Source organism: Lissotriton vulgaris, chromosome 4_1 (assembly GCF_964263255.1).
Source record: "Lissotriton vulgaris chromosome 4_1, aLisVul1.2, whole genome shotgun sequence".
Classification (NCBI taxonomy): Eukaryota; Metazoa; Chordata; class Amphibia; order Caudata; family Salamandridae; genus Lissotriton; species Lissotriton vulgaris.
The window spans coordinates 504,606,708-504,633,275 of NC_141691.1; the positions used below are offsets into that span (position 1 = coordinate 504,606,708).

The following is a 26,568-nucleotide window of genomic DNA, read 5'->3' on the forward strand; positions in this document are numbered from 1 at the left end:
CATCACACCCATTGTTCCTATGGTATTTTGGGGAAAGGAAATGAAGATTTATGTGGCTGCAAAGAGAATGGGGATCTAGTCTGCAGTTCTTTGGCATGTACCATTCTTCACGTTACTCAGAGTGATATATTTATTGCTTCATTACCTGACAACAGATATCTATTAGTATTGGAATGAGAGTTCCTTGTCTTGCTTTCAAAAGTGTGCATCTAAAAAAGAGACTAGGCTAAATAATTCAACTAAACTTTATGAGTCACTCCTCACTAAAGAAACATACACTCTGTTAGAGTGGAGGTGCTATGACCTACACATTTTGATTATGTATCCTTGAAATATCCGCAGCTTTAAATGAATACAGCTATTCCAAGTCTGAAAGAAGTTACATACAGATGCATGAGACCACTTGCCCAGTGCATTATAAGTAGATGGAACTCCATATTTACTTGCAATCTCCTTCTAAATGTAGAGGTAGTAGGATTTTAATGCTCATAATGTGTAGTTGTAAGAAATTGGGTTACTAGTTGAGAAGGGTGAGCTCCCACTCAAACTACTACCACAATTCTTGTCAGGGTAAACCACCAAACAACAGAATAAAATGGTTCTTAACCCTCTGGCAGCTTGCCGCATAAGCCATCAGGCTTAACTTAGAAGTAATGTTTAAAGTATTTTGCAGGACTCAGTAATAAAGTGAAAACACAATACAATAGAAAAAACAAATCAGTTTAGAAAACTAGAGTAAATTTTAATAAATAAGATGACACCAAAATAACAAAAAATCCAATAAGTAGAACTCAAAGAAATAAATTTTTAAGATTTTAGGTGAAAATAGCGCAGAGATGCAGAAAGCACCAATCATAGTTATCTGGTCATGCTGAAAGAGTCAAAGTCAAAAGTTAAGGCTGACCACAATGGAGCGCACTTTGGATGCAGGGACTAGGTTCATCTGGTAGAAATTTTACCTTCTGACTTAGTCCAGTTTTCACACAAGAAGCACTCATTGACAATGTTGCCTGTGAATGGGCTGGAGGCTGGATTTGTAGACAAGCTCATTGACAGTGGGTTGCTGAAGTCCTAGGCCCTGAGCAGATCCTGTACAATGATCGCTACTTTACTTTGGTGAGAAATGCAGGATTGTTGGTGTTGACAGGAATATCTCCAGGCAGTGTATTCTGGGGTCTATCAGCCAGATTCATCAAGCGAAATGCGCTCGCAAAAGGGCCAGGTTGCATGTTACACACACACATGTCCTTTGGACATGTGTGTGCACAACATCAGTGTAAATTCACATTTCAGGGGTGCTACAGGGTGTCCTTAGGAGACCCCTGCACCCTTGAAATCACAATTTAATTTTGCGAATCGCTATTTGCGATTAGCAAATTGCGAGTATCTTCCCATTCAATCCTATGGGCCTCTAGGCCCATAGGAATGAATGGGGAGATATTCCTTAATTGCGACTCACAATTTGCAAGTCGCAATTAAGGAATAATTAGAAATCGCTATTTCTTGAGTGATTTCTTGATGAATAGCATTTTGCTATTCCTTAATAGGGAATCGGTAAATTTCGCTATTAAGGAATCGCAAAATGTGTTCTTCTTGAATCTGGGTGTATGTCTTGGAAGGTCACATCCACAAGTGGATGCAGGTCCTGTGTTGGCCTCAGTGAAGTCTGTTTACATTTATGAAGAGACAGGCTACCTCTAGTTTTTCCATTGGAGTCTGGCTCTTGCAGTTTTATGGTTGGAAGAGTATACTTTAACAATAGCCAAGGGTCCACCTGGGGGACAACTCTTGGGCAAAAGGACTTACTCTAGCAGTGGACAGCAGCAGTATTCAGGTTGGTCTGGTTGGTACATGTCAGCTGAACTGTTGTTGTAGAGGGCTTTGGAAGCATGGTGTGCCGCTGTAGCTGAAACAGGAGGTCAGCCAACTAACCCCCGGAGTCACTTGTGAGGCCCTGTTTTCAAAGCAAGCAGGTCCAGATTTTGTTCAGGCTTCTGACAGCTGGTCAGTCCTTCTTCTGACTCTCTACAGGTCCAAGAGTCTTCTGATGAGAGGTTCTGACAGTGCCACTTTTATACCCAGTGCCATCTTGTGCTTAGGGGTCACCCCCTTTGCGAACTCATAAACTGACTCTGGTCAGTTATCCCTTCAACCTCGGTTTGATTGGTTTGGCTACACACATACTAGAGACACAAAGGGCAGGCATTAGCCAGTGACAGTGCAGGCATCTTCAGAAGTCAGGAAGGGTCTCAGTACAGCTGTCAAGCTACACTTTCAAGCCGAGAAAGGGCTGAGTATAATCCCTGAGGCCATCCTCCTCAGGAGAGGAACTCCCTCCCCAACAACCAAGGTCCCATGTCTGGAAGTGATACACATTGAACCGCAGGAGACCCATTAACATATGACCTTGAACACTGGTAGAAAGGCAAATTTGGATTAGGCAGAAAAATTCCAATTTTTGAAAAGTGCCATTTCCAGAATAATAAATTAAATATGACTTGTCATTGAAGAGGATTTCAAATTACAATTCAAATAAGTGGAAGGAGTATTCTCCATCTTCTTCAAAACTTAAGTTATCATTTTTTGAGTGTAATAAGGTAACCAAGTGTTACTCTATGGGAAAGTTAGCCTTGTCACAGTGAAAAATGACTTTAGGGATGTTTTACTGTCAGGACATGTACAATGTTAGCACATATCCCCAACCTTTTAAATATCTTGCACCATGCCCTATGAGTTTTTCGCGATAACATTAGGATGATTTATAAGTATTAAAACAAAAGGTTTAGGCCTGGCAAAATTATTTTTTTGCCAGGTCAATATCGCAATTTTAAAACATCTCTACAGACTGCAGTGGCAAACCTCAGAAAGGTTTTGCAGGGCTACTTTAGTGGGTGGCACAATGAGTACTGCAGTCCAATTGTAGCATTTACTTTACGGGCTCTGGATACATGTGGTACCATTTACTAGAGATTTTAAGTAAATTACATGTACCAATTTAGGTGTGTACAAGTGTTAACATTTTGGAAGGAAGAGCACAAGTAGCTTACCACTGGTTAGCAGGAGTAAAGAATGCATAATTTTAATGCCAACAAAAGCTATTTTAGTAAAAATACGGTATTGAAGGCAACAATCTCAGGAAATACCACACAAAAGATGGTCATTTCCAATACTGGGTCTCCCATCTTTTGAAATAACCTTTTACAGTCCCTGAGCTGAATTCCATAGGTTTTAACATTTCCGAAGCTATCAAATCTCCAAACTACTCTTGATATCTCCAGATAGCTTTTTAAAATTAATTATGACACATGTTGAGTATTTTTGCTATTTGAGAACTTGATCACTTGACTCTGTGTAGTGTTTAGGACCCTGCTTTTGCATCTCCCTTTCCTGTCTTTCCGCAATTTCCCTCTACTCTCGTCCCCCACAAAATACCCTCTTGTTTTGCTTCAAATACCAAGTGTGTGCAAGCTGTATATGAAAACTCAGAGGGGCCTAAGCACCACCTTAGCTGCTTTGGAAATATAAACAATGGAGCCTATTCACACACTTTATTTTGTAGTACATTTAGTAGTGCTACAGTGGTACTCGTGTACTATAAAATGTTGGTAACTGTCCTATGTGTGGAGGTCTATGCCTTTGCCTTTCCTATCTTTTAATTACAGAGCTCTCTGCCCTTACTGCATAGATCTCTGCACTCCTAAGTCTTTGTTTTAGAAGTAAAAGTGGCATGGATAGGAGGTGTGGCTTGTAAATTGGTAATAATAACTACTAAATTAGAAGGGCATACGGGGGAAAAACAAGGGGTTAAAGGAGGATTTGGTAGGGGTTTATGAAAGGGCATGCACCCAACCACAAACAAGTGGGGTCCTAATGTATAATGCCATTTGTCATGCCACTTTCCAACTACACAATGGCATTTTAAAATTCACCAAACCCAATTAGAGATTCAGTAGTATGTTTCCGATTCTTACCAAATAGCTTATTGGGTTTGGGAATAGATAGCGAATCAGTGTTTGGAATGGACATGATAAAGGCACCCCTTCCAAATACTAATTCCCTTACGGATGTATTAATGTTTTGCGACCAAAATCTGCTTGCAAAACATTCATATTTCACTACCTCCTCAAAGGCAGTGGAAAGCCATTCGCAAATGAAAAGGAGTCCTGAATGGGCTCTTTCTCCTTTGTGAATGTGTATGCTGTGGTCCAGGATACCATTGTCTGCTCATAAAAAAGGGTTGTCATTTTTCTTTTTTAAATGTAGCCCATTTTCCTTCAGGGAAAACGAGCTGAATTCAAATAAATAAATAAATTGCTGTATTTAAAAGCAGTCACAGACAAGGTGGTCTGCTGGCCCCAGCAGGACACCATGCCTCTCATTGCAGCCAATTGTAGTGGGTCTCAATCTACGACCAACCTCATGCATATGAATGAGGACGGCTGAATTGCGATCCACTACAAATCGATATTTTTAAAACCAGCCTACTAATACAAAGGCATTCTCTCAAAATAACTATGAATTCAGTAGGAGTTGGTGCACATATTGCGACCATTTCTAATAAATCTATTTTGTACATTCCATTTAAGGAATCGCAAAGTGTGACACATTATTTGTCACTCTTTACAATTCCTTAAATTGAATCTTGGTACATGAGGGCCTAAGCCAATCCTATTCCCGAATTGCACTTCTAAATTAACCAAAGCCAAAAAAATAAAAAACGTTGTAAAGGTACCACAGTTCCACCAAAGGCCACTTACAGGTACTGCAACACTAGAAAACAATAGATTTAGGAATTTAAATGAAAAACTAATAGAAAATAAATGTATTTAAACTTTTAAAAATATATATATTTCTTTTAATGTAAAAAAGACAATCTAAATTCTAAATGCATTTAAGTTTCTTAGAAATATTTTAATTACGATTTTCAATGAAAAAAAAATGTAACATTTAAAAAAATACATTAAATTAATTGAAATGATAGCTATGCACAGCTTTTAGTAACTTTGAACTCATGTTATGGTATTTAAAATTATTAAGTGCATGAAACAGCCCCAGAGGGGTATCTCGGCGCTGAACCAAGACTGATACTATTCAATATTTTAATTTAGGTGATTGTTATTTTTTTAAATACATCTTTTAACACATTTCTTTCGTTTAATTTAACTTAGCTAATTTAATTACATTTGTACCTATAATTTAATATAAAAAGTGCTATAGTATTATTTAAAAAAAAAATATTCTTCATTTAAAATACAGATATAAAATTACATCATCTTTAATTTACACATATTTTAAATATATTTAAAAAAATATAATCAACTTTTCAAACTTTTCCGATACTTTACCAGGAGATTTCAGCCTTGATTGCAGAAGTCGCTGCAAAGTGTGAAAAACATCAAATACAGTCATAAATGCACTGCTAGTAGTACCTTTTGTGGTTGTATATGATATTTTTGCCAACTCCACCATCTGATTTAAGGCGTGGGACAACAAATTCCACACCCTTGAGTAATTTTTAAATCTTAAGTGGTGAATAGCATCTACAGGTCTTACAGTTACACAAAAGTCTAAGAGTAAACTTAGACATCCAGATATTCTCATGTATAAGCTCACCTTTGTGAGTATGTCCTCATTTGTTTAGAAATTTCTCTTAGTGTATAGACACTGTTTGAGTAACCCCATTTTTTATTCTAATGGTTCTTAAATGATCTCTAAGTGAAGGTGGCCGCTCCTTGCTATTGCAAATGAATGAAGCATGTAGAGGGCACTAATTGTCTATAATATATTATTACATGTGACTAGGTGGCTTTTAGTTGGAAATTGTAGGCACTCTATTACTGTTCAAACTCTATAATATCAAAGGAAGCTTCACATGCAATATATTTCCTCTAACTCATATAACACGTTTGAGTATGACATCAGAGTGATGTCTTGAAAATCTAGCATTACATTCAGAAGAGGATGGGGACCAAGAATGCACAAAGATATGACACATATCCTCCTTACTTTCTCATTTATTGCTCTTGTGGTCCTGCATGTCAGTTGCAACTAATTTCCTTACTTATTTTCTGTCTTTTCTAAAGGATATACTTCTCAAGTGTATCCCATTGTCCACTACATTGCACTGCTCTCTTTTCTGGAGGATGATCATATATTCAGTTCCTTTGGGAAAGACTTTGCTGCATAATCTCCCCCAAAAAAGTTATAACACATTAATTTAGAACGTTTTCGGTGTCTGTTCTGTAGTGTCTTTAACAAACAACTGAAGGAGTATCACCCGATGAGGGAAGTGAAGGCTCTTTCCAGACAAGGAAACACTGTTCCTTTGTTAGTAAACCCCTCACTCACCACCTAGTGGTGACTTGCTTCATCATCGGGGCCCACCCAAGTGGCCTAGCGTCACTTGGGTGTGCTTCAACACCTGGGTTACAGTGGAGCAGGTAGTGAAGTGTGGGGTGCAAAAAAAAACAGTGTAAGTGTTAAAATTGTCCTGGTTAGTACTTCAATATTAACTTTAATAAAAAGGTAACTGGACAAAATTTAAAACGTATGGTGAGATACTGGCAGGGGAGTTACGACCTGTGTATCTCTGCTATGTGTTGGTCGACATGTTTCTACCATTAGGGGTAATCCCCGGTATTCTTCAGGACCAAAACAAGGAAGTGGGAGGTGTGGGTCCCCTAAAAGACGCACCCTGTCCTAAATCCTTGGTCATCCAGATGAAAAACTGTATCTCTGGGAAGTCACTCCTAAGATTCAGGAGATGAACAAAAAACTGGAGTAATACTCGAGATGGGCTTCATCGAGCAGGGGGTAGGCGCTTCACTCCTGTCAACATACTAGTTCGTAGTGAAGAGGAAAGGCTAGTAGCCTACATCTACCTTCCGCCGCTCGGTTCAGTTTTTTGTTCATCTCCTGAATCTTAGGAGTGACTTCCCAGAGATACAGTTTTTCATCTGGATGACCAAGGATTTAGGACAGGGTGCGTCTTTTAGGGGACCCACACCTCCCACTTCCTTGTTTTGGTCCTGAAGAATACCGGGGATTACCCCTAATGGTAGAAACATGTCGACCAACACATAGCAGAGATACACAGGTCGTAACTCCCCTGCCAGTATCTCACCATACGTTTTAAATTTTGTCCAGTTACCTTTTTATTAAAGTTAATATTGAAGTACTAACCAGGACAATTTTAACACTTACACTGTTTTTTTTGCACCCCACACTTCACTACCTGCTCCACTGTAACCCAGGTGTTGAAGCACACCCAAGTGACACTAGGCCACTTGGGTGGGCCCCGATGATGAAGCAAGTCACCACTAGGTGGTGAGTGAGGGGTTTACTAACAAAGGAACAGTGTTTCCTTGTCTGGAAAGAGCCTTCACTTCCCTCATCGGGTGATACTCCTTCAGTTGTTTGTTATAAATTCTTGATCAGGGGATCAGGAGTATTCCCCGTCCAGCTCCCTAGGACGAAATTCCTTACTCTCTACTTGTTCTAGATGGATGTTCTGTAGTGTCTACAGGCTCCAAATAGCTTGTTACTTCCTATTCGAGGTCTGTCTTGCCTGATAATTTCCTTATTTATTTATTTACGTTTGATATACAGAACACACCACCAAGCTTTTGGGGCCAGATGTACAAAGCAATTTTTCTCTAGCAAACTATGCAATTTGTAGAATCAGTCTGTTTGTGACTGGAAAAATGCTTTTTTAAATGTACAAAATGCAATTATGTAACTTGGGACCAAACTGCAATTTGTATTTGCGATTCGGTATTTGCAAGGGGCATGGTTTGGGTATCCTTTCCAAATACCAAATTGGTATGGTATGTATTACTATTTTGTGACCAAATTCCAGTTGCAGAACAGTAATCCTTTACCACATTTTAAAAGTGGGGGTAACTTATTCACTAATAGGAAGAGGTCCCCATGGAACCTTTTTCCCTTTGAGAGTGTTGAAATATGTAAAAACTATGTCCTAAGAGCAGGCATTGCCTACTCTTAAAAATGGCACTTCAAAGTTTTTTTTTTTTAATGCATCCCTTTTTCCTTTAAGAAAAACGGACTGCACATAAAAAAATGATTGCTTTATAAAAAGCAATCACAGACACAGTGATGTGCTGGCCTCAGGGACCCACCATTCCTATGATGGGTCAGATTCCAAATGAGTCACAAATTGTGACCTACCTCATTATTATTTATGGGGTGGGTTGATTTGAATCCTACTAGGAATCGCTATTTAGGAATACGAAAATTCATACATTAGGAGTGCCAATTTCCTAATTGTGATTCGGAGATAATCGCAATTAGGAAATTGGCATTCCTAATTTCTTTATATCTGGCCCTTAGTTACCTGGCTCTCTGGCAGTCTTCCTCCTTGCACACGTGTAGAACAGGCAGGCATTTTGATGACAATTTGTCTCTGAGACTATATAAGTGTGGCTTTCCAAAAATCAATGTACTTGTATGGACCCTTCCGATTTCCACATTGCACAGTCAATAAATCAGATTGAATCTATGTTTCCTTCTTTTTCTGGCTCCTATTTGGTCACGCCTTTGGAAGCTGTGTTAAATCTCTAGTGCAATGTTACCCTGCTTTAGATAAAAGACTTGGCACCGGATCACATAAAGCAAGCTTTGCTATTGAAGCGACAGTTATGAGCTGATCTGTGTTAAAAAAAGATGTAAAGCTTAAGCAATGGCATTTCAACATAATTGGCTGTGCTGTTGTTTCCTTTGCTCTTGAACGGTAGTGCCATGTCTTGTTTTTAGCTCTAAATATAAAAACACTAGATATACTCTATCAATTGAAGCTCCATAACACAATAATAACAGCACACAATACAGCAACATAAAGTACAGCAAAAACAATACAAGAACAGAACTCAAAAGCCCAATAAATCAATCACAGACTTGTTTAAGGTGGCAAAATACCACTGACCACACGCACAAACATAAAAATGCAGAATCAACACAATACAACAGAGCGCAGCACATCACAACAAAAAACACACAACATAATGACAAAGCAACTCCTCACCATAAACATGTCAAATGAACATCAAACCAAGAGTACAACACAATATAACAATAATGCGGCAATCTAAGATATATATTTAACACTGTTGCATCATTTTGTGCTGTCATTTTGTTGTCTTATGTTAACTAGTTATTCTATTGTGTTGTTTCCTCACATTGGCTATTTTGGTGGGCGTCTGGGCTGTGATGTTGTTATGTTAAGTTGTGTTCTGTTTTATTTGCATGGTTGTCGTGTGCTGTTTTGCTGTTATTAGGTTGTTAGGTTCTTATTGTTAATAATTATGTAATTGTGTTGTTGCGTTTTTGCATTGTATTGCTCTTGGATTTTGTTTTGTTGTTGCAAGGTTGTGTAGTGTGTTGTTACAATCTTGCCTCAGCAGCTGTCTGCTTGCTGAAACATGCACAATCATGCCAGACAATTCCACTGCCACAAATCAATATTTCTGACACAGTGGAGAAAAGCATTTGAATGAAGCACTGATCCTTTTACCACCACTGACCTGAAATAGTACTGACAGCATTATTGTTGATGTTGTGTGATCCTGTTCTTGACCTCCTGACACAATGAGAAGCTCTGCACTTGATGCTTGAGTTGAATATAGACGTCTTGCAATGCACATTTACTATGCATCCGCTCACATTCCATTCTTTCTATCGCTGGAGGCATCAATAACCCACTGGAATCTAACACTAGACGTTTTGACTCCTAATAGTTGCAGAACAAGAACGCTTCAGATTTATCTCGAAGTATGGTAGTTTATCAGATATAAAACACAATAGATGGGTGATGTTCTACACAAGCTGACAGTTTGCTAAATCTGGCGTCTTTGGAAGCTTTTAGGAAAAAAATGATTCCTAGGTGTTTCTGGTGTCCACTGCGTTCTTCTACTGTAGAACGCACATGTTCCAAAGTCGACAACATGTCAATCTCCGCCATCTTACTGCTCGTTTTCACTAATCTGACCGGTGTCTGGTTATTGCTGCATTCTTGGACACCTCCATTTCTTCTCAGCCCCCTTTGCAGTTACAGATGTATCCAAGTATAGGATAATTGCGTGAAATATGCAGCATGCGTATGTATTGATTATGACAATCTCTGCAAATTTTCATTTAGCTAATTACAGTGTTTGCAACCACATAAGGTAGTTTTTGTGGATAAATACCTATCATGTGTTTTAAGCAGTAATTGAATATATCACACCCATAATTTATTTATTTATTTATTTATTTATTAATGATATTTGTAGAGCGCATACAATTACCCGTGGGCATCTCGGCGCTAAAATGCAGTATTGTCTCACCATGATCAGGAAGTACGGAGATGTAAATTACTGATTGAATAACCACGTTTTCAGATTTTTTCTGAACTGAAGAAGTGAAGGGCATGTTTTTATGTGATTTGGAAGGGTGTTCCAAAGTCTAGGGGCCGCAATTGAGAAGCGGCGATCACCCCAGGAAGCTGTTCGACTACGTTGAACCACTAGTTGGTTAAGAGAGGTGGATCGGAGGGTTCTCGATGGATTGTAGGGAATCAGTTGATTTTTAAGGAAACGAGGTCCTTGATCCTGTAGTGTCTTGTAGACTGTGCATAAAGCTTTGAATTTTACCCTGTTGTGGATGGACAACCAGTGGTAGTTTTTCAAGGTGTCTGAGATAGGTGCAAATTTGTTTTTTTTTGACAGTACGCGAGCAGCCGCATTCTGTCAATAAACTTGTTAGAAAAGGGGTGAAAGAACTCTAGTTTTTTGTAAATATTAAGTGGAGGCGTTTGTATAATGTAGTAAATCAATATTATTCATGTTTTATAGAAACACAAGGGCATATTTACAACAAAGTGGCAGAGCGTGGCGTTAGCCTCCTTGGCTTAACGCCACTCTCCGCCAGTCTCCGCCACTTCAGAAACACAGATCTGCACCATATTTACAAGAATATGGTGAGGCCCTGCGTTTCACCCTGTGCTGGCACTAAACTTAGCAGTGTAGTGCCAACACAGGCTGTCTGCTTCGAGGGGAACCTTCCTGCACATAAACAAGCTTTAAATGTTGTTTTGTCACTTCTATATGTGCAGCTTAATGCGGCAAAAATAAAAATTACAAAATTTCTATTTTTTTAAAGATTGTTTATGTGCAGGAAGGGTCACCTTCCTGCACCAAAACAATCAATGGCCTTTTGCTGTTTCTATGTGTGCTGCACAACGCAGAACACATGGAAACAGCAAAAACAAGGAGAAATAAAGCATTTCTCCTCGTTTCGCCAGTTTTAGACCATATTTTTCCTGGTCCTAATTTTGGTGCTGGCTTCTACTTACACTGCCCTTGTACATAGGGGACAGCAATAAAATCAATGGATATTGAGGTGGAATACCCTTCGCAACTCCCGTACCCTTCCCTTAAATGCTAAGTATAGCGTGAAAAGGCAATTTTTTTACAAAGCAGCCTTAAGCCACGTTAAGTAGCTTAACGATGCTTTGTAAATAAGGCTAGGCCACTATCGCCATCACAACATTACTGAAAGTGACGTTGTGGTTTGATAGAGTCTTGTAAATATGCCCCCCCCAGTGTTTTCAAATGTCTCGATGCTTTGCTTCTAGGCGGTCTTGCCCCTTTAGTGCTGTGCTCTTTCGAAACAATGTTTCCTATAAATATACGCACAGCTTGTGCATTTAAGAGCCCCTGTTAGATTAATGTAATTCCCCATCTCCTGCACTGCTGCCGTCTAGCTCATCTCAGGGCCTTTTTAGCCAGACGACGACATGGCACATTCACTGTTTCCTAAAGCTACAAATGTTGTCTCCAATTTCAGTGTCACAATCTACTCCATGCTGAATCTCTTGGCCTTATATTTATAAAAAAACTTCATCTGAAAAAAGTATTTCTGTATTTCCAAACTCAAGACCATGGCACTTAAGTCCGATTTTAGTTCACCCCTTTTTGGTTTCCTTTTTTTCATAAATTTAGTCTTGTAAAATCACAGCAAAAATTTCTGAATTTGATTTATTTGAGGTAGGAAATAAGCCAAGTGCATTCTAGTTCAGGACTAATAATACACAGCTCTAATATAGTTTTAAGTTCTAATCATTATTAGTTGCAGGTCTATGCGACCAAAGACATACCACCCCTCACATAGGTCATAAAGCCAATGCAACTAAGCATTATCAAAGGCATACATCTAGCCTTGGCTTCCAGCCTTTTGCTTTATCAATGCTAGCTTTGATTTGTCATGGATATGGTTTTTGCAGAACTATATGGTTGGGGAAAGATGCCAGATCATCGTCTATCCAAAAAATATCCCCAAAAATTCGAAGTTGTCTCAAAAAGTATACATTGCCATAGCAGCCCCAGGCACTACCGGGAATTACTTTGTGTGAGGAAGTGTTCCTTGCAAAAGGGCAGAATTCCGGTGCTTACAGTGAATTTAGCCAATGGCTGAAGTAGGTTGACCTTTTGCCCTATACTCTGTGCAGTAGTAGGAAGAATAAAAATGTGAATGACACAATGACTGACCAAAGGATGAAGAGGTCAATATAAAATGGGAAGCCCAAATCATGCAGCAGACCTGATTAAATTATGTAGAAGGGAAAGGGAAATTATGAAGAACAACGCAGCACATTTTGTGTTACTATTACCTCATTTTTTGCATTTTTACCCATTTTAACACTATCTAGGCAAAGGCATTTCCACAGTAGTACCAGTTTGACACCAAAATGCAGCAATAAATATCAAAAAGATGACAAGTCGAACTTCACGAAAAGCCTTACACTGCACAGCAACATATTAACAGTTCAGAGCTAGTAGCAATTTTTGTGTTAAAACCTGCAGATTATGGATTACTTAGCAAATTCAGTAAATCCATTATTATGTGGAATATGCTATGGATAAAAAAAAATCCCAGTGGTCCTCCTTTTAAGGGGCCGATTACTATGTAGTTTGAAAACGCTTCTGACCAAATCAGTTCCAAAATCGTTTCTGACCGATTCGGGTACTGCAAGTTCGACTGACCGATTACGATGCTTCCCAACATTGATCGATCAGACTCACATTGATTTCAATGGGAGCCTGTTCCGAACAAGAACACCAGCTACCATTGAAAATAGGGGGGTTGGGGTAAAATTTGCACCCTGCGGCATCCACTCCTTGGTGCCTGCCACACTCTGCATGGTAAAACAGGGGGGTTCCTTGGGTATCCCCATGGGACCCACCGGAGACATCAGGGTGAAGGGGGGCCTGTTACCAACCCCCAAAGTCGCGACAGCTGTTTAGTGTCAGGCTGACTGAACACGAAGTTATAGTAATCGCTCACTCAGAAACTGTGTCCATAGAGCTGTACGAATTGGCTCCGAAAGGCTCAGGCTGTATGAATGCCTTTCAGGACCGATTCATACAGCCGGAATGGTTTCCGTGCATCATAATTGGTTGGTTAGAAATGTGTATGATTCGGTCGGAAACAGGTTCCTAATCGGATTCTGAGATTCTGAATCCCATTCGGAGCCTTTCTGAATGACATCGTAATCGGCCCCTGATTATGTATATTATGGACATAATGTTAGTAAAGTCTAAAGGCCTTCTTTAATGTCAGACCTAAAATGTCTAGGTCACTGATTCAGACATTCATCCACTGCTTAGGCAGGCTTGGGTTTGTGTAAAGTGGAAGGGCCAAAGATCACTCTATGTTGAGGTGGGCATGCTGCATCCCAGCAACCCCAGAATGGATAAATGCAGGCTTCAATTGGCTATACAAGGGTCCACTTCCTAGTCACTCCAATTATTTATAATGCTTCTTTAGTAAAAAAAAAAAAATTGTAGTTAGTACACAGAGCAGAGAGCGGCTAAGGGCATAAATTAACGAATGCACTTGAAGTCTGGTGTGATTTGTGCCATTCAAATTGAGTCAGTCACCCATAAAAAATTCTAAACTAACTGTCTGCACATTGGGGGGCATATTTATAGGAAAATTAAGCAGCTCAGCAAGTCATCTTGCTGCACTGCGTAATAGGGAAAAGGCAGGAATGGGCTGTATCTAACATTATACAGCATACTCCTGTCTTTTCCCTGCACTGGTGCACAATGTTCTACCCAGCGCCAATGCAGACACCCTTGCACCATGGTGCAAGGGTACCTGTGTTGTTAGCAGGATTGTTTTTGTGCAGGAATTTGGTATTTGGTAATACTGAAAATGTGGTTCTATAGGTAACGCGTTGTTGTGGTTTTTAAACTAAGGCGATCCTATGGGGTAATATTCTCTGAATAGTTTGCAGGTTTCTATTCTAATGTATTAATTTCAAATGGCGTGTACTGTTTCAAGACAGGTATACCTGTAAGAATTGGCAAGCAATTCCTTCATTCGCAGTCAATAAAGTATTTCTTTTATAGCACATTAAATGCAGTAGCTTACTTGAGTTACATCACTCTATTGTCACTCTATGTAAAAAGAGCACCAGGAGCCCTATTATATCTGCTGCATACTTTCCCTGTATGCACCTTGACACACCTTTTAAAAGATACATCGGGAGCAAGCAGGGAAAGTAAGCCCTATTATGCAGAATGCTCTGCCCCTAGCGCAGCGACAAACTTGTGCTGCCCTGGCGGCAGTGCATTCAAGTGAAATATAGAGCGGCTGCTTCAAAGCCACTCCATGTTTCACACTTTCAAGAGGGGAGAGAGGTCGCCTTGCAGGTGGGCAATGAGGGAATGCACATGCCTGCAAGGGGATTTCTGAGGATTGTTCTCTCTAGAGGAATGCCTTTAGGAGGTGCAATAAATATTTGCCACATTTTTGTTGCACAGTTTTAGTGCACCTCCTAAAGGCATTTTTGCTTTTGCTCCTGCATACATAGTATGCAGTGAGTGCTGGGGAAAATGATTCTTTCAGTGGCGTAGCTAGCCCTTTGGCAGCCTGTGGCGGTCCCTGCAGTTCCCGACCTGTGGAAACCACATTGAAAAGTGGAAGGGGTGCTGGAGAGATTTCTCTGTTTGCGGCGACATTGAGGAGTGGGGAGGTGCTTGCGATTGCTGCCCTGAGATGGCAAGTAAGAGTGGGGAAGACCGCCCGCCCCTCCTGCCCCCTTGCTATGTTACTGGATTCTTTTAGTTGCACGGGGCCATGCCTCCATGAAAATTGGGTAGCACCCTCTTATGATAGCCCTATTGCTACATGTGTGCCAACACTAGCAGTGTCACAGAAATTGATGCATTACCGTCTGCGGCTTCTTCTGTAATATCATTGTGCCTTGGGGGCTTACAGAGCAGGCACAAACCGCCTTTTGCTTTCCTGGGGCACGATGTATAATATGGCCTAGGGGTCTTTGCCTACCTTCCTATCCTGGAAGCTGGTTTGCTTTCATAATCCTTGAAAATATTCATTCACCTTGTATAGTTATCTAAATATAGTGGAGGATTAAAATCTAGTTCATTTTGTCAATTTCTAACGGTTTCCTCTCTGTCGCTCCTCGTTTATCTTTAGGTTTATCCACCAAAAGATGAGTTTGAAATGATGCCCCGAAATAATATAGCAATTAGATTAAACAAAAGATTCCATAACGGAATCAAACCGTGACATCACACAATACACTCTTTATAAACCCCACACACTGTATTAATGAGTGAAGCTAACCTTTAATCAAATATATGAAAATTCCAGACTGTGTTGATCAATATGTAATATTTGCTAATTTGTTTACACCTTTTAGCCGTCATCGCATAAATAATAAAGAAACTTAAGTATCTAGCTAATTTTTTGCTTGCTATATAAACTCAGTAGATGAAGGCATAGAATTGTACAAGTGGTCATTTTCAATACTTTATATATTATAAAATGATTATATCCAATAAAAGTTCGCAGAATCTCATCTTATCAGGTAAAATATAATTTTTATGATTAAGTACATTCTGTTTGGTTACCATAGGCCCACTGCTCATTACCAGAATAATATCATATGTACCTGATTCGCTAATAAAGCTGGCATCGCCCACGGCCTCCTGGTCGTACACTAACCACATGGCTTTGCAAACACTTACATGCTAGTCTCCAAACACTTGCATCTAAGGGTCGAGCTCTGTACAGTGCTTCATTGCACCCCATCACTGAGGCTAAACATGCTGGTGCACTAGAGATCAACGTGCCTCTTAGTCAAAAGTACTTCTTCCGGGTGACAAGGCCTTCAGACTTGTTCAAATACATAAACATTTACGCACATTTATCTTCAGGGGTTGAACACAACATTTTCAATAAACAAGCTGCGATAATGCTATTATGTCCTGGTAGATCTCCCTTACACGACAAATAATAAATAAACGGTTGACGTTTTCAGTGTGATGTCCTTTGATTCTACTTGTAAGGAGTTAGTCTGGCTTTGCATCTTTTAGGGGTCAGACCTGCATCGTGAACTGGAAATGCTGATCCGTATGAACATTTTGAAACAAAAGAGAACAGCAAAGGAATTTGGCAATGTTTTAAAGGACCTTTTCCCAAAATAACTTGCATCCTAATCCGGTAATTTCTTAGAGAACCTAGGGGCATATTATCAAGGGGGCTTATCCCAGCTTTTTTGGATTTAAAAGCCAAGAAAGCGGAGATAAAATTATCTCCCTATTACCTAGCTGTCGCTAACACCAGTTAGCGACAGCTAGTAGGAGATAACGACCATCTTGGGCCCCACTTTGCATGTCAGTGATATTTATCACTAATGACATGCAAAGTGGGCGTGCCAAGATGTTAGCGACTGGAAACAGTCGCTAACATCGCTATCTCCTATTACCAACTTTTGGAGATATTCGCGCTAAGTGCGAATATCTCCAAAAGCTAACACCTGCCCGGAGCAGTTCTTAGCCATGTTATCCAATGGGAGGTGGATAACATGACTAAGAGCATTAGCTCTGTAATGCATGAATATCGCTGACTTTTCAGAGATATTCATGCATTGCGGCGATTTTGTATCGCATTTGCGATAAACCTTGGTAATACCAAGGTTTATTTGCGGTAAAAATCGCCGCAGCTCAGCGGTAGATTTTTGTCTCTAACCAAGCAATAGCGATAATTATCGCTATTGCTTGGTAATATGCCCCCTAGACCAGTATTTCCTCATGGACGGTTTTTGTATTTATTCCTCACATTTTTAAAGACCCATCAGCCTCATTCAGCCGAGTTGGCTGACAGCGGCGTCACATTAGTCTGACACATTGTGAAAGAGCACAGAAAAGATTTTATTGATCAGGTTCATGAAAGAAATTGTCTCGTCCAAACAGGAGAGAAATGCACATTACTCCGTCCATAGATGGAATTTATGCTGTCCTCTTTGAGCTCTTTTTGACATAGTCAGGGCTTTTGTCCTGATCGATTCGTGATTAGCGACTTAACTGTACACCACATAAGGGTTTTATTGCACTTCAGCGCTGATGCCAAAATATTTTACCTAATCAGGGAGCTCAATTGAGCCACACACAGTGTCCATAATATTGAGAAAAAAGAAGGGCCACTATTATGTACCTTATGCACTCAGTAAAATAAAAAGTGGTGGGTAAGTGACAACTGTTCTTCAAATCTATTGAAAGTGATGGTGAGCAAAGTAAGCTTCATTTAAAACAAATAGAATCTAACATGTTCTGTGGAAGGGCTGGGGAACTATTGCATAATCTTGGTCCCTTTCTTTGAGTCGATCATTTCATTGGTGTCGGAGAAAGAAATATGTCCTTCTGGTTTCTGACCTTTGCCTGCGAGTACAATAAGGACAGAGAAGCAACAAACTAGGACAATACAGCAGAGATTGCATCAGGTTTTGCTGTCACAATGATGTTTTCCCAAATGAGTCCCTCTTTTGTCTTGAAATAATTGCCTGTATAATTGACAATCCCATGCCCAGCTGTCATTAGTCTGAATGCAGAGCAAGGAAAGATTTTAGGGAGCAATGTAAAAGAGGAATTTTGTTTGATATGCTCTTATTCAAAAGCTACTGGAACTGAAAAAATGAAGAATTGGTGGGGGAATCAGGACCAGAATTATGGATTCTCCCAATTTCCCTCATTTCTTAGTTGATCTCTTGTGGTATGTGAAGAAGGGGCATATGTTTTAACGTTCTTCCTGATGTGTGTATTTGTACACATAGGTGGTGTTGTAGGACTCTAGAATGTAGGAGTGAGTAGAATGTTAGGAATTAAGGGAGTGAGGGTTGGAGGTTTCTGGGACTAAAAATGGCTGCTTAGACAAGCGGCTACTTCAGCTGAATTCATAATCCTTCTTAATATGCCACCCCCTGGTTAACCTGTCCACCAACAATCAAGAACAATCAAGAACGGCAACACACTCAGGATGAGGCGGCTGGCAGGCAAGAACCCGGAGTTTTATGTAAAATGTGAAATGTCAAATGCTTTTATATAGCGCACCTTATCACCAAAGGAGGTCTCAAGGCGCTTGGCAAAAAGAAAGACAGCATCCTTATTGAGCGGAAACGTCGGAGGAGAGGCATTATTTGGGAAAGAGCCACGCTTTCAAGCTCTTACGGAACTCCAGATGATTGGAAAGGGACAGAAGATGGACTGGCAACTGTTCCAGAGTTGAGGAGCCACATAAGAAAAGGACCGACATCCATTCCTTGATGTCCGGACCCGAGGCTGGGATAACAAGGATTTCGAACTAGAGCGAAGTGCTCTAGACGGTCTATACCAGACTAGTTTTTATGCTTAATATAAAGGCCCAATGCCATGAAGGAGTTTATGAGTTAAACTCAGAATCTTAATTTGACATCTCTGGCGCACAGGTAGCCAGTGCAGCTTTTTGAGGTTGGGTTTAGAGGCAGACCTAGGGGGCAGTCCCAACACTAGTCTCGCAGCCGCATTCTGGAGGGTTTGCAGCTTAGTCAGCAGACTCTTATTAATGGAGGCGAACATCGCATTTCCATAATCAAGCCTGCTAACTATCAATCCCTGAACCCAGGGCTTTCTTGTTTCAAGAGGAAGCCATTTGAAGATTTTTCGCAATTGCCGCAGTATTCCAAAACAGGTTCCGGATACTAAATTTACATGTGCCTTCATGGAGAGAGCGCTGTCAAGAATAAATCCTAAATCTCGTACGGCTTCTTTAGGTTCAGGGCAAGGTCCTAGATCGTGAGGCCACCAATCCTGAGACCATATAGTCTTGGCCTTACCAAATAACAGAATTTCGGTCTTACTACAGTTGAGTTGAAGTCTGTTTTCACTCATCCAATTACTGATATGAACAATCCATTGTTTAAATCTGGTGCAGGTTTCCAGGAATTCGGGGCTACAGGTGATAAGCACCTGCGTATCATCTGTGCAAGACACTGTGGTAAAGCCATAGGATTTTATGATGTTAGCCAAGGGGGAGAGATACAAATTAAACAACAGATGACTGAGAATCGACCCCTGTGGAACCCCCACGGAAAGAGGGGAGTTACTGGATGCATGGGTGTTCATCTTGACGTAAGAATGACGGTCCTTGAGGTAATTCGCGAACCAGGCCAGGGCGTTGCCTCTGACACCAATCTCCCACAACCGATGTTTCAAAATGCTGTGAGAGATGGTGTCAAAGGCCGCCGAAAGGTCTAATAAGACCAAAATAGCAGATTCACCTCTGTCCAGGGTAAGTCGGATGTTGTCCACCATCTCAATCACTGCAGTTTCCGTGCCATGGGCGGCGCAAAACCCTGACTGCGAGGGATCAAGGGGTACATGGGTTTCAATATAGGAGGAAACACGTTTATTGACTAGGTATTCCATGACCTTCCCAACGTAAGGGAGTAGGGATATAGGTCTGTAGTTAGACAGGATAGAGGGATCACTATTTGGCTTTTTAAGGATGGGCTTAACCTGGGCCAGCTCCCAGCTACTGGGAATGGAGGCACTCTCAAAGGAAGTATTCAATATGTTGGTCAAAGTGTCAACCAGTGGCAGGAGTATCTCACTGCACTTACGTGGAAACAGTGAGTCAGTGGGGGAACCAGATTTGATTTTCTTAAGTGCCAGTAGCACTTCTGCTGTGGTGGTGGGCACAAATTCTGTAAGGGATGGAGATTCAATGGTTTGTTTCTAAGGTAGGCACAATACAAGATGATGCCACCCTAGTTAGGGCCACATTGTGGTGGGAGGGTGGAAACGAGGAATAGATTAGCTGAATTTTATTGTAAAAATGAGAAGACAGCGAGTTCATCCACTCCAAGGTGGGAATGAATACTCAATCAATCAATCAGTGACACTTATAAAGCGCGCTACATACCCGTAGGGTCTCAAGGCGCTGGGGGGGGGGGGGGGGGGGGGTGCCGCTACTGCTCGAACAGCCAGGTCTTCAGCTTCTTCCTGAAGGAGAGGTGGTCTTGGGTCAGGCGCAGGTCGGACGGGAGGGAGTTCCAGGTCTTGGCGGCCAGGTAGGAGAAGGACCTTCCTCCTGTAGTCGCTCTTCAGATGCGGGGGACGGCGGCGAGGGCGTGGTTGGCTGATCGGAGGTGGCGTTTGGGAGCGTAGAAGTTGACTCGGCTGTTGAGGTAGCTCGGGCCTTGGTCGTGTAGGGCTTTGTGTGCGTGGGTGAGGAGGCGGAAGGTGATTCTCTTGTTGACGCAATACTGATTGCTCCACCTGAGGGGTGGTAAACTCCTTCAGTATTTTGTACAATTCTTTGCTGGATTGGGCTGCCTTATTTATTCTTTGTGTGATATAGAGCGTTTTTGCTGCTTTTATATGTTTAAATAATTAAAATGAGATAATTTGTAATTCTTGCGATTTTCCGGCGTTCTAGATTTTCGCCATAACCTCTCGGCTGATCTGCTGACCATTTTCTCTCTTTTCAAGGCCTCAGTAAACCAAGGAGAAGCGACTCTTTTTACATTGACTTTCGTTTCCGGGATAATTATGTCAAGAGTGTTACGAATGGACACTTCTAATTGAGTAGCCATTATTTCAATATTGTTAGACATATTATTAGGAGGCTTGAAATGCGTCAAAAAGGCCTCAGGAGTCAGTTTACACCAAGGTCGTATAGATATAGATTCTTTGTGAATAACAGTCCTTGACCTAGAAGGTTTAGGAAAATTAAAATGTATTAGAAAGTTATCAGTCCAAATCATCTGCATAGGAGAGTCACAAATTAAGTCATTTATGTTGGAAAATATTAAGGGGCAGATGTATCAGGATTAGATTTTGCGATTTCTAAATAGCGATTTTTAAGGAATCGCTATTTAGAAATCGCAAAATGGAATGTATGTACAAAATCGCTATTTTTTAGCGATTCCTTACTTTTCCTTATTTGCGAATTCGCATTTTGCGAGTTCGCAAGTAAGGAATAATTCCCATGCATTCCTATGGGCCAGGAGGCCCATAGGAATGATTGTGAAATAATTCTCAAATTGCGAATTCGCAATTTGCTAATCGCAATTTGAGAATTATTGCAAGGGTGCAGGGGTGTCTCAAAGACACCCTGCTGCACCCCTGAACTTTACATGTGTGTGCATGTGGCGCACATACATGCCCTATGGGCATGTATGTGCGTCACATGCCACCCTCACAAATGCCAAATGGGGCATTTTTAAAAGAAATAGCAAATTACCACCAACTACAAGTTGGTGGTAATTTGCAAATTCTTACCACAAATTCGCAATCTCAAAAAGTTACATGCATCTCATTTAAGGAATCGCAAAATTTGCGATTCCTTGAATGCTTAAGCACAATAAGGAATCACAAATTTCTGCGATTCCTTATTTTGCGATTTTTTGTTGCATATCAAAAAATGCTAAAATGCCTTTTGCGAGTCGCAAAGGCCGAAATTCTGCTAATTTCGGCCTTTGCGAGTCGCAAAAGGCTTGATACATCTGCCCCTAAGTCCAATGAGTGACCCGCTTGATGGGTGGGGCCTTGTACCCTTTGGGTTAGGCCCAAGGTGTCCAGGGTTGTGATTAAATGACAAGAATCGGTGTCATATAGTAACTCTGCATGATGCTTAAAATCCCCTAGTAAAATAAAGTTATCTGTGGCCAGCACATGAGATGCTAGAATATCTAACAGATTGTTGGCAAAATTGGATTTTTCTCCCGGGTGTCTATATACCAGGGCTGCTCTGCCAAAGGATGCAGTGTTGCATTTCATATTAATTATCAAGATTTCAAGCATTTCGTTAGAAAACGATTCAAGCCGGGTAATCTCGATGGGGGCCTTTGAAACCACTGCAATGCTTCCCCCTCGCTTTCCTACTCTATCTTGCCTGATGAGATGATATTCTTTGGGGAATGCCATAGCAATATCTTGGGAAGCCTGGCTATGGAGCCACGTTTCTGTAAAGAAACAAATATCAGGTTTATGATTATCCAGTAGGCTCCAAAGCTCTAGAGCATGGGTACTCACAAACTTTCTCTCAGGGGCCAAATTTACTGTGTGGTTCTTGTCCGAGGGCCGCACCGGTGGGGGAGGGGGCGGGGCTAGAGCAACCAAAAAAAAAACTGTGACCATGAGGTTGAACACAGGTCCCTGCAGCGGACACCTTCGTCCACTGAGCTACCAGACCCGATATATATATATATATATATATATATATATATACACACATCTCTGCCTCCCTCCCTCCATCCCTCTATCTCCCTCTCTCTCCCTCCTTGTCTTCCTCTGTCTCACTCACTCTGACTGTCTCACTCCCTCTCTCCTTCCCTCACCTTCGCTCTCCCTCCCTCCTTCTCCCTCCCTTTCCCTACCTCTCCTTCCCCCTCCTTCCCTCCCTCACCCTCACTCTCCTTCCCTCACCCTCACTCCCCTTCCCCCCTCCCCTTCCCTCACCCTCACTCCCCTTCCCTCACTCCCTTCCCTCTCTCCCTCCCACCCCCCCTTCCCTACACCTCTTCCCTCACTCCCCTCCCCTCTCACCCTCCCTCACTCCCCTCCCCTCCCTTCTCTCCCCTTCTCTCACTCCCCTTCTCTCACTCCCCTTCCCTCCCTCCCTCCCTCATTCCCTCCCTCCTCTTCCCTCCCTCCTCTTCCCTCCCTCCTCTTCCCTCAATCCCCTTCCCTCACTCCCCTCCCTCTCCCTCCTTCCCTCACTCCCTCCTTCCCTCACTCCCTCCTTCCCTCACTCCCTCCTTCCCTCACTCCCTCCTTCCCTCACTCCTCTTCCCCCACTCCCCTCCCCCTTCCCTCCCTCCCCTCCCTCCCCTCCCTTTCCCTCACTCCCCTTCCCTCACTTCCTCCCTCCCCCTCCCTCACCCCCTTCCCTCATTCCCCTTCCCCACTCCCTCACTACCTTCCCTCACCCCCTCCCTCACTCCCGTTCCCTCTCTACCCTTCCCTCTCTCCCTCCCTCCCCTTCCCTCTCTCCCTCCCTCCCCTTCCCTCTCTCCCTCCCTCCCCTCTCTCTCTCCCTCACTCCCCTTCCCTCACTTCCTCTCCCTCACTCCCCTTCCCTCACTTCCCCTCCCTCACTTCCCCTCCCTCACTTCCCCTCCCTCACTTCCCCTCCCCTTCCCTCACTCCCCTTCCCTCCCTCACTCCCCTTCCTTCCCTCCCTCACTCCCCTTCCCTCCCTCACTCCCCTTCCCTCCCTCACTCCCCTTCCCTCCCTCACTCCCCTTCCCTCCTTCACTCCCCTTCCCTCCCTCACTCCCCTTCCCTCCCTCACTCCCCTTCCCTCCCTCACTCCCCTTCCCTCCCTCACTCCCCTTCCCTCCCTCACTCCCCTTCCCTCCCTCACTCCCCTTCCCTCACTCCCCTTCCCTCCCTCACTCCCCTTCCCTCCCTCACTCCCCTTTCCTCACCCCTTCCCTCCCCTCACTCCATTCCCTCACTCCCCTTCCCCCTCTCTCCCTCCCTCACTCCCCTTCCCTCCCTCACTCCCCTTCCCTCCCTCACTCCCCTTCCCTCCCTCACTCCCCTTCCCTCCCTCCCCTTCCCTCCCTCCCCTTCCCTCCCTCACTCCCCTTCCCTCCCTCACTCCCCTTCCCTCCCTCACTCCCTCCCTCCCCTCACTCCATTCCCTCACTCCATTCCCTCACTCCCCTTCCCCCTCTCTCCCTCCCTCACTCCCCTTCCCTCACTCCCCTTCCCTCACTTCCCCTTCCCTCACTTCCCCTTCCCTCACTTCCCCTTCCCTCACTTCCCCTTCCCTCACTTCCCCTTCCCTCACTTCCCCTCCCTCACTTCCCCTCCCTCACTTCCCCTCCCTCACTCCCCTTCCCTCACTCCCCTTCCCTCACTCCCCTTCCCTCCCTCACTCCCCTTTCCTCACCCCTTCCCTCCCCTCACTCCCTTCCCTCACTCACTCCCCTTCCCTCACTCACTCCCCTTCCCTCACTCCGTCTCCCTAGCGCGAACTTGACCCAAGAGGGTATCAAAGCGCTTTACATTTAGGATCATTGCGTTAGAAGTTACATCAGTTACAAGAGCACAGTAAGGAACAGTATACATCATGTTCTTTAACTAACCAGCCTGAGAGGTCAATGAAGTAATTCAGAACAAGATCTCACTATTACACAGTTAATATTAAATAGTCGAGTTTCGCATTTAATAACAATATAAGCTATTTAAACAGAAAGCATGACAATGTGACACATTTTGGATAACTAGTGCAATAGTCCTTGGGGGGAATTCTCATTTTTTTTAAATGACGACACAGAAATGTTGACAGTACGTTTACTCCATTTTTAAGTTATCATATTTTTTCATGAGATTTGTTACAAGACTTACTTTACATCGTTTGACGACTCAGCTTTGGTTCTAAGAATCAAACCAGAGCCCTGGCACGGTTATCTCCAAGGCAGTCTGTGCCCCCCACCACCCTTTAGAAATAAAGCATCTCCCACTCCCCTGATTGCATACATCTCCAAACCCCACACGACACAAAAATACTTCATAAATGCTCAAAATAATTTTCACATACAATAGGCTCTAAAACACGCAAACTATTTGAGCACCAATAAAGCGATCCGAGGACCTGTGAGGGGTATGCAAGCGCTATAGTAAAACCCTAAAAGTATCATCACAAACAAGAACACCCATACAATATTCCGCTAACAAAAGTAGTATCCATCCAGCTAACAACGATCCTGGGGCGAGCATAAACGGTGTGACATTCACTATAATGCCGGGCTGAGTCATGTGTACGAATAACCTCTCCGTGACATCATGAACACAAGGATGAGCACGGGATCTCAATCATCAAACAGATGCATTCTGAACTTCAACGCAACCAACTGGAGTGCCACATTTGAAAACAACAAGTTTGAGAAAAAGTGCGCTGGACTAGAAGAAGGGGTGCTTCAAGGCGCTAGAATCCTTTTGTAACCTCAAAGCCGTGTACACCCTGGGCAAAAAAAGAGCTGAGCCTCATTATTAAAAGAATAGACCCCCCTCCTCCCCAATATACCTACAACAATGCTATACATATAGACTAGACGCCCTGCTCAAGGGGCGCCTCGCACACCTGTCTGTCACCGGGCTGAGACAGCTTCCCCAGCGCGCACAGACACACAGCCCCACCCGAGCACTTCACAGCCATTTGCATGTGAATGGGGATTTGCTGTATTTCACCTCCTCTTAGCGCCCCTGCAGCTCCACTCTGGCCTCCTGGGATGAATCGCCGGGCCCCACAGAGCAGCAGAGTGTCTCTGCAACCTGCAGTGTTCGCAGACACTCTTTAAAAAAGTTTTTTTTTTTTTAAAACACCGGTACGATGTCTCATGGTCCGCGGGCCGCCACGGAAGGCTTGCCGGGCCGCTATTGGCCCGCGGGCCGTACTATGAGTACCCGTGCTCTAGAGCATGTTTAGGGATAGATCTAGTATTGAGATAGAGAGCAGTAAAAGATTTGGTATCCGTGGTCGTACTGTTATGTTCAGTTCCAGAGGGCTTTCTAACACATGTTCCTCAGAACCCCCACTGAATAAGGAGGAGGCGGCTATCATGGCAGATTCATTCCTAAGGGGGATAGCAGTGGAGGGAACTGCCCGGGTTGCCGATAAATTAAACGGGTTTAGAGAGAGCAATTCCAGCCGGTTGTAGCAAATCATAGTTGTTATACACAGGGACCCCTTAAACTCTTAGATAGTTCTATGAATCTTACCAGGGGTTTGCGATGGCGGGCGGCATCCAGGCGCTGCCGGCGCGCAGCTGTGCGCTTCCACGCTGGGGAGGGAAATAAGTAGGGAAGAGGGCGGGGCAGCTATGATGACGCTGCTAGGAGTACCATTGCTTCCTGTCCCTCCACACAACTGGCACAAAAAGTGACACAGGGCTCTGGCTGAGTGGTGCAGTTCTCCTGTGTCTCCGGCAGTGAGTGCATATACCCAGGGAGCAGCAGTGTGCTGTGAGCAGATGGAAACAGACATGCAAACCTGGCCTAACCACCAGAGCAGCAGTCCGTCCTGTGTATCTAGGCCCTAGTTGTGCACATGTTGGGATTGCATGGAGGAGTGAACTGGCTGGCTGGTCACTGAAATCAAGCCTGGTGATCAAGCTATTACTTTGTATTTACTAAACCATGCAAAGTGACATTACACATCTTAGTAAAGCAAAAAATCATTTTGCGTCAGGGCTGCACAACAAAAGTGACACAA

General features: G+C 42.8%; 1 protein-coding gene across 1 annotated transcript in view; it reads left to right on the forward strand.

The window, feature by feature from the left end:
• Positions 1-26,568, forward strand: part of GABRA3 (gamma-aminobutyric acid type A receptor subunit alpha3) — a 1,805,986-nt gene that overhangs the window by 468,754 nt on the left and 1,310,664 nt on the right. The gene's annotated exons all lie outside the window — the stretch shown is intronic.